The sequence below is a fragment of the Acomys minous genome (assembly GCF_964271855.1).
Source record: "Acomys minous genome assembly, chromosome: 4".
NCBI lineage: Eukaryota > Metazoa > Chordata > Mammalia > Rodentia > Muridae > Acomys > Acomys minous.
The window spans coordinates 24,964,570-24,972,799 of NC_140486.1; positions in this window are offsets into that span (position 1 = coordinate 24,964,570).

An 8,230-nucleotide genomic window follows, 5' to 3' on the forward strand; every position below is an offset into this window, starting at 1 on the left:
CCTGGAGCGCTGCTGTTGTCACTGCTGTGCGGATTTGCTCAAGTTCGCCCCCGCTAATCCGTTAGCTCATAAGCACCTATACCTGGTGCATTATAATGGAGTTTAAAATAATCCGTGTCTGAGTACTTTGATACACTTCACATAAAACCTCCGCTTATTTTCATTGGACCAACTGTATATCGTCAAAATTCTTTTGAGTGAAGGAAAACCCCAATATACATTACAACTACATAACAGTTTGAAATTCTAGTAACAATTTTAAAAAAAACTTTATTATTGATGACTGAAGTGGTCGTCAAGTGGCTGAAGAAGAAGCACCCCGATTGACATCTTAAGCAGGAGGCTCAGTGAGAGGCGCCCTTTATTCAAAAGCCAGCAGCCCCTTCCCAGCTGTCGTCCTCTTTGCTTGCAGTCTTGCAGTTCCAGATTGTGGACACACGGTGGCGCCACATGCACACGTCTTTAGCCCCCACAGCAAACGTGGTAGTGGCTGCTTTGGATCACTTCTAGGTTTGAAGGGTTTGTTTTTTTTTTTGCTGTTGTTGCTGAGACTTCTCATAAAAGCGATCACTCTGAATCCTGAAAGCTGGGAAGTTCGGGAGCACTTGAAGTGCTTAGATACCGAGCTCTGTCTTACATGCCATTTAAGGAACACAGACAGCTCTCTATGATTACAGTTTTAAAAAGGACTGGGAGGAGGGGGGTGGGGCTGGGACCCGGCTGTAAAGTGATTATTAAATAAATTAATGAACGAAGAGGAAGAAAGAGGATGGGAAGGAGAAGAAGGGGGAGGAGAAAGAAGGGAGAAGAAGAGAAGGAGGAGGAAGAGGAAGTAGAAGAAGAAGCAGCAGCTTTGCTAAACCAAACAGGTTTTCTGATTTAGCTCGGCGAAGTAATCCTGAGTATTTTATTGGGTGACTTGCTACCAACCTGGTTCTGTATGGCACATATTCTCATTGTAAAATATAGCCCATAAATCACCTGTGAAGCTGAATTTAGACTAATCACAATCCTTTGACCCCACTCCCCAGGACAATATGTTTGCATGATTACATTTATCCATTTGCCAGTTCTACAAAGGTTAAATAAAGGACCACTCCTGCCTCGTATGAATGATATTTTAAGAGTAACATTTATCTTCCAATTAAAACCTGTTCAAGAGTGCACCATCGACTCTATTGGGAACAGAGGCATGAACTGGGTTCGTACAGCCCGTTCCTGAGACATCTACTCTGCAGGTGTGTGCAGCTGCTCTGGCCTGGAGCTGTACTGGCACACTGGACAGAGCTACAAACACCACAGGCCCAAATACTCAGCTGGCTCTGTGCAAGTCAGGGTGGCTCTCTTGCTTGGAGGCACAGACGAATAGGAATCACGGTAAATCCAAGCACACGGTACGTGTGCTTGAGGGAAGACGAAGCAGGTGTGGAGATGTGACGAAGCCTGCGAAGGTGTGACTGCTCTCTTCCCTGGGCAAGAGACAACTTAGTATAGACCTGAAAGCAGCAATGGCCTGAGCCTTTGCTCTAGATCATGAGCAAAAGCAGCAACTTGTGTGCAAGGCTGATATGGAGGTGTGGGGGTGAGGGGGTGGGGTAGGGGTGAGGGGGTGGGGTGGGAGGTGAGAGGCTAGGGTGAGGGGGTGGGATGGGGGGGTGAGAGGCCGGGCCCTCTTGAGAGGCGCTTATGCTGCAAGGGGAGTGAAGGGTATACGGGCTCCTTGGCTAGGAGTGTCTCACGCCTTCCATTGTCCAGATGAATGTAACTCCTCTGAGGAGTCTCCTCAAATGCACTGTCATGACTTTCCTCCTTATCTGTAATCAGAAATCAATAAATGACAACCAAGCAGCCTGAATATTACAGGTCACTCGGCCATGATGTTTTGAGAGTCTGTGAGATCCGGCAGCAACCAGGCCTTTTCTCCTGGAGACCCTGGGCAGCAGAGGAAACACAATACAGTGTAGGACGCTGGGCCCTCACCCCTTCCTAACACTTCCACCCTTTAATACAGTTCCTCATGCTGTGGCGACCCCCTGACTGTAAAATTATTTCTGTTGCTACTTCGTAACAGTAATTTAGCTGCTGTTATGAATCTTAATATCTGCATTTTCTGATGGTCTCAGGTGAATTCTGTGACAGGGTCATTCAACCCCCAAAGGGATCGAAATCCACAGGCTGAGAAACATTGGTGTTCTGGGTGAAAAACAAGGGTTAAGGAATCCCAGAGCTGTGTGCAGGCAGGTGCATGGTGAGTTTCTGTGAGCAGCAGCAGCAGCAGCAGCAAGTGCTGAGGGCCGGGGAACTATACTGTCCAAATGCTTTAGCATCCTCCAGCCTATCCCTGTCAGGGGAGCTTTCAGCCCACAGCTATAGCTACAGCAGAGGACACTGTGCCTTCAGAACTGCAGTCCTGGGCAAGGAAGAGATTTAGCACAAATAAAAGAGACTTTCCAGATCTGGAGAACAGAGGAAAATAAAAGGCCTAGCAAAGAGTGCTCTCCTCTTCAGGCCCAACAGTCCAAAGATGAAAGGCAGGCCTCAGCCTGGAAAACAACAGAATAAACAAGTGCTTGAAATGGATGTTTTTCCTTTTACATTTGTTTTTGCAAAGGGTTTTTTTTTCCCCCTGCCGTGAAAAACAAACTACTAAAATAGCAGGTTGTGTTTTCATTTATAAATCCTTCTCGAGAGGAAATCTAATAATAACAAGGGGTTCCCATTGGGCTCCAGCTTACTTCACAATGTAAATACAGCCTGGCCCTCTGGAGGAAGGAACATGCCCTGAGCCAGGTACTTTGCATTGATTTGCATTCTGGCTGCAGTCGCTGTATCCCTTCCTTTCTCTTACCTTGAACAACCTCTCAGACAGAAAGAGGAATGCTGGCAGCATCAGCTGTGCATTGACTAGCCCACACGCTTCCTTTAGGTATGTTAGTAGTGGGAGAAGGTGCCAAAGGGACTTGCTGTGCCTCGCAAACCACATGTGCAGATTTCAAGAGAGCAGGACCATGTACCGGAAAGAAGACTTTTTAGTCATCCATAGTCCCAGCCTCCAGCTGTATTTCTTTCAATATACACTCTGATTTCTCCATTTCCTCTTGTACAGCTTAGGAAAGACTAACAGCGAGGATGCTACTTGGAGGTGAAGCCTGGGAGCAGAAAGTTAATCATTAAGAGCATGTTCTTGGCTGGGCAGTGGCGGCGCACACCTTTAGCCCCACTCAACACTTTGGAGGCAGAGGCAGTTGGATCTCTGAGTTCAAGGCCAGCCTGGTCTACATAGTAAGTTTCAGGATAGCCAGGGCCACATAGAGATACCCTGTGTTGAAAAACAAAACAAAACAAAAATTTTTTTTTTTAAATTAAAAATGCTCTTGAAATCTTGGGGCCTTTACCACTCCCTTAATCTCTTTTGGTTTCTCAGCTACCATAAAGTAATCAGTTTCCTTTGCCAAGTGCCCCCTGCCATGAAGTGCTTGCCTTACCAAAGCATTAAAAACAGAAACTTCCAGAACTGTGCACCAAAAGAAACTGTTCCTCTTTCTACCTTTACCATCTCTGGCATTTTGTCACCGCAATGAAAAGCTGTCTCAGCAGTGGCTCTGAAACTCCTCCCATTGAGAAGCAGAAACTGTATGCGCTATTGTTGAAAGGGGTGGGGGTGGGGGGGGGCGGGAGGTGTGACACTGCCCAGCAGAGCAAGGAGGAAGTGGTGGTGGTCGGACTGAGGCAGAGCCAGGTCTCACTCCCTATCTAGAAACAGAAAATACATGCTTTTAGAACCCTTTGCTAGTTCTACTATTCTGAGGCCACAGAAAAGGGGGTTGGGGGGCGGGGGCTGAACTTAGCCAGTCAGAGAGAGGTGATAACCACCCTTCTCAAAACCCAGCCATCAGCCACCCCGGCTGAGCTCCTGTACATCTCTTTAGATATGATGCATCGAAATTCTCATGGTCAGCGTCCTGGGATCAAAGGCAAATTACTGTCTTAAGCCTGCAAGCCCTGGGGTAGTTTGCCTAGCCATAGGGAAACAGGCTAAGGAGCTGTCTTGTGGAGTTTCTATCAGCTTTACAAGCAATGTCTCCCAATCACCACAGTGAACCCCACAACCCACCCCCACTATTGCTGTTCTTATTTTCCCTAAGATACCTCATTAGACACGCAGGTTTTGAATCCTCCCCATACCCATGGGGATACTGAAATCCCTTGCGTGACTGGCATGGGAGTCCACGGCCCTTTGGGATCTCAGATCTCCCTTCAGCCTAAGCAAGTCATGTGCAGGAGAGCCACTAAGTTCAGCCGCCACCGCTGCTGCTGGCAGGACCCTGGGACACGTGCGCCTTAAGCTAACACCGAATGGGCCCCAGCGTTCTAGGGACTTGACAGCACGCACAAGCTGGAGCCTGGGCTGTTTCTGTTTGTCTCCTGTAAATCCCTCTCCCCTCCCTGAACTCGCTAGGCAACTGAACAAAACTGAGTCGAAAGTAGGCGTGATAGCCCGAGGGAACGTAACTCACAGCTGCTGAGGCTAGACAGCGAGGAACAGGGGTGGGGCGCGGCTCACCAGCCTGGCAGAGGAGCGCTGAAGACACTTAGTCCTCATGATCCCCAAGTAACCCGATCTTTTGAGCGTAAGTTTTTTTAGGGAACATTTCTAATGGCAACACCCTGACCCCTTTTGAGGCGATGGTTATACTAGAACATAACGTTTTCTTGGTGTGTGTAGTGTGTGACCTTCCAGAATTCAGAACTGCCAGGGATGCGTGCAGAGTCTACAGCCTCCCCTGAGTGAACCCACCACCCATCCTGGCATAGCAGAGCCTCTTCTGGGTCCACTGGACCACTGCTTACACCGACTCCTCACCCCCCCACCTCTGACCCTGGCCTCCACTGCATCTCCAACACTCCCTCTACAGAATAAACTTTTAAAGGCAAAAATATCCCCAACTCAGTTACATCCCTCAGTTGTTCTCAGATGGAGTCCTGAGTGGAACATCCTGCTGTGGCGGCTGAGAGACCGTAACCCAGCCAGACACCTGTACTCTGCCATGTCTAAGGAGCACAGCTTGGCCTGAGGACTCCGAGTAGCCACGGGTCCCCACTCAGAAGCTAAGTCTCCATCTGTCTGTCTGCTCTTCACTATCCCAGTCCTGATCAGCGTTCTGCACATCACCCCTGTCAGGCAGCATGTCTCCAGCATTTTCACCTGGCCCGGTTTGCTTTGGCTGACCGGGATGTGTGGACCAAGCACATTTCTGCTGTCCCTGGGGCCTCATTATGTTTAGAGGACTCTCTGCGGGCCTTGCGTAGCATCCAGCTGGCTTCCAGCTAGCTGCCAAGTGTGTTGTTTCTCAGGACGTAATGACAAGTCAGCAGGCAGTCCCCATCTAACATGCAGATGTGACGTCACTGCGCAGGATCGTCAGGAGTCGTCGGACTTGTGGGCTTGTCTAGTAAGGTTTTTTGCTTTGATGGATTCCTGTACCTTCCGGTTTCCCTGTGAACACTGACATTCCGTGGGTGAAAGTGGGACACCCCAGCCTCACAGTACAAAGTGAAGAACCCTGAAGCATCCGGAGCAAGTTTCTCCTCATCCAACCTTGAGTCCTTTAAGTTGTGGACTTTGCTACTATAGAATCTTAACTGTTGATTTTGATACCAAAGTCCAAAATTGGACCTGTGACTAGATTAAGGATTAACTCAGAAAATGGCAGAGTACAGCTTTGACATTCAGGATGGGCCATCTGGTCAACCCTTTGCTTCCTCTATATTATAGCATGAGTTTCTGAAAGGGTTAGCAGCCTTCCTGTCTTCTGTGTCCAGATCGCTGCCTTATAAAGGCCACTCACGCCACACTGGCCACATCACATCAGCCGAGTCAGCACCCTTGACCCTCAGAGACCAGTTGTAGGTGTGGACCAGCACACATGAGGGTCCGGGATAATCTGTTGGCTCTGTGATGTTAACAGAACCTACAGTCTGACTGCCTGGCTTGCCAGGGACTGTACATGAAGGACACTTGTTGCCAAGACATTTTCCCAGATGAGATTCTTTTCTCTGGTTCTTACATAGCTCTTGGCACTAAGTAATAGATGGGACTCTATAGTCTGATCGGCACGTGACAGTGGTTTTGAATCCAGGATTAAGCTGGCATTCATATTAGAAAGAAAGTGTACTCTTTGCACAGAGTCGAGTGCTTTGAGTTGACTTGTAAGACAGTTTTTGAAGCAAAAGTTCTTTAGTTTCTTTGCCAGAAGTCTGATGAAATCTGTTCATGCTCCGGTTCTATTTCATAATATCCCATAACTTTAATTTCACGAAGAGATGTTCTTAATGAAGCAGGCCTGGGATTGCGAGGGAACCAGATGGCCCAGTGTTCACTCCTTTAGAACGTCATTCTTTATGTGTGGGTGCTCTGCATAGAGGATGAATTTTATGGGAAAAAAGGAGACAAAAAATATTTTACATGTCTATTCTGAATTTATTCCTACATTGCAAGAATCTCTAGAAAAGAGTCATGTGTTTTTTTAAAACTTTGGGAAAGAAAGAAAGTCTGTCTTGCTTTGGAGCAATTGCCCCTGGTGGTGAAAATTCCCTGGTGACCAGTATCCAAATGCTGTGTCTGTGTTTCAGCAGGTGACATAGTGAAGAAGGAGCCACCCACTGGAACCTGAATGGGGACCCTAGGTCACTGTACAAATGAAATGGATGCAAGGACATGCCTTTCAACCTGACAACATGAACATACTCTTCATTGACACATATATACACATGTAGAAAAGGAAGCATTCACATGAACACATACATATACCGCACAAAGACGTACACTGCACAGCCTCATGTATGTATCCACAAACAATACTGCAAATACATGTGTGTAGACGCATATACAAGCACACAATTTCTCTCTTTCCCACATATAAAACACACACTACAATGACATAGATAGGTAGGTAGATAGATAGATGTGTGTGCATATATATGCACATATATGCACAAAGACATAGCATAAAAAACAAATATGTACACACATAAATACCAGACACTCACAGGTATACATACCCCACATAGATACATATGTGTACATACAATGACAGACATTATGCAGACATAAACACACAGACAAACTAGATACTAACATATGTGCAAACAAACCACTGGCACTCACCTATACATATACCCACAGAACATACAAACACCACAGATACACATCTGACACACCACAGTCAGAGACCGCAAACACACAAAGCATCTAGATATACACAGATACACACACCGTACGGCAACACAAATTCACACATAAACTGTGGGGAGCAGAGGAAGACCTGGATGGATGTGTGGTGTCGTCAAGGACCCAAACATCACAGATACACAGGAATTGGCAAAGCCTTTCCCAGGTCAAGCTCAGGCACTTGGCAAAGCCCTCCTCTGGCTCATTGGGGAATGTTGACAGAGTGTACAGAAAGCATTGACAGAGTGTCCTCTTGCAGGATGTTGACAGTCTGAGACAGATCCCCTACAGAGACCTCCCACCAAGAGTAGCTAACCCCTCCTACTGTGCTATACTTAATAAAAGTGCCAAGTTTTCCAGTTACTGCACATGGGTGTGTAGATGGAGCATGCATAGCCCACCCAGGCCCAGAATTTCTGTACATGTGTCTGTGTCGCTGTCCTTTTTTCATTCCCCCATTGCCCTAGTCAGGTTTTCCAGACCAAGCCATGCAGGATGTAGTCATGAGCACATGGGGACAGAAACACAGACATACCACACACAGAGACTTACAGATACACCGGACGTACAGATGCTCACACACTGACCAGCACGTACATCAGGAAAATACTAACACACTTACACACATAAAACACAGATACACACCACACACACACACACACACACACACACACACACACACACACACCCCTATAGTAGGAGGAACAGGGATCTCATTCCTAGAAAAAAAGGCTGGCTTAGATCAAGGACTTTTTAACAGTCCCTCTGTGGGCAGGGACAAGTGACCTGAACAAAGAGGATGGGGTGAGGAGGGAGAGGGGCCAGAGGAGCTCTGTCTGCAAGACTGTCATTCCCCGAGCTCTCTGGGATGGTCTGTGACTGGTGAAGTAAGACTTCCCATGTTTAATGCTTCTCTGACTCCCACAAGGCCCTACATCATGATCCATTGTATCTGATCAGGGTTGACTGGCTAGTGAGAGGGACACATGAGGGACGGAG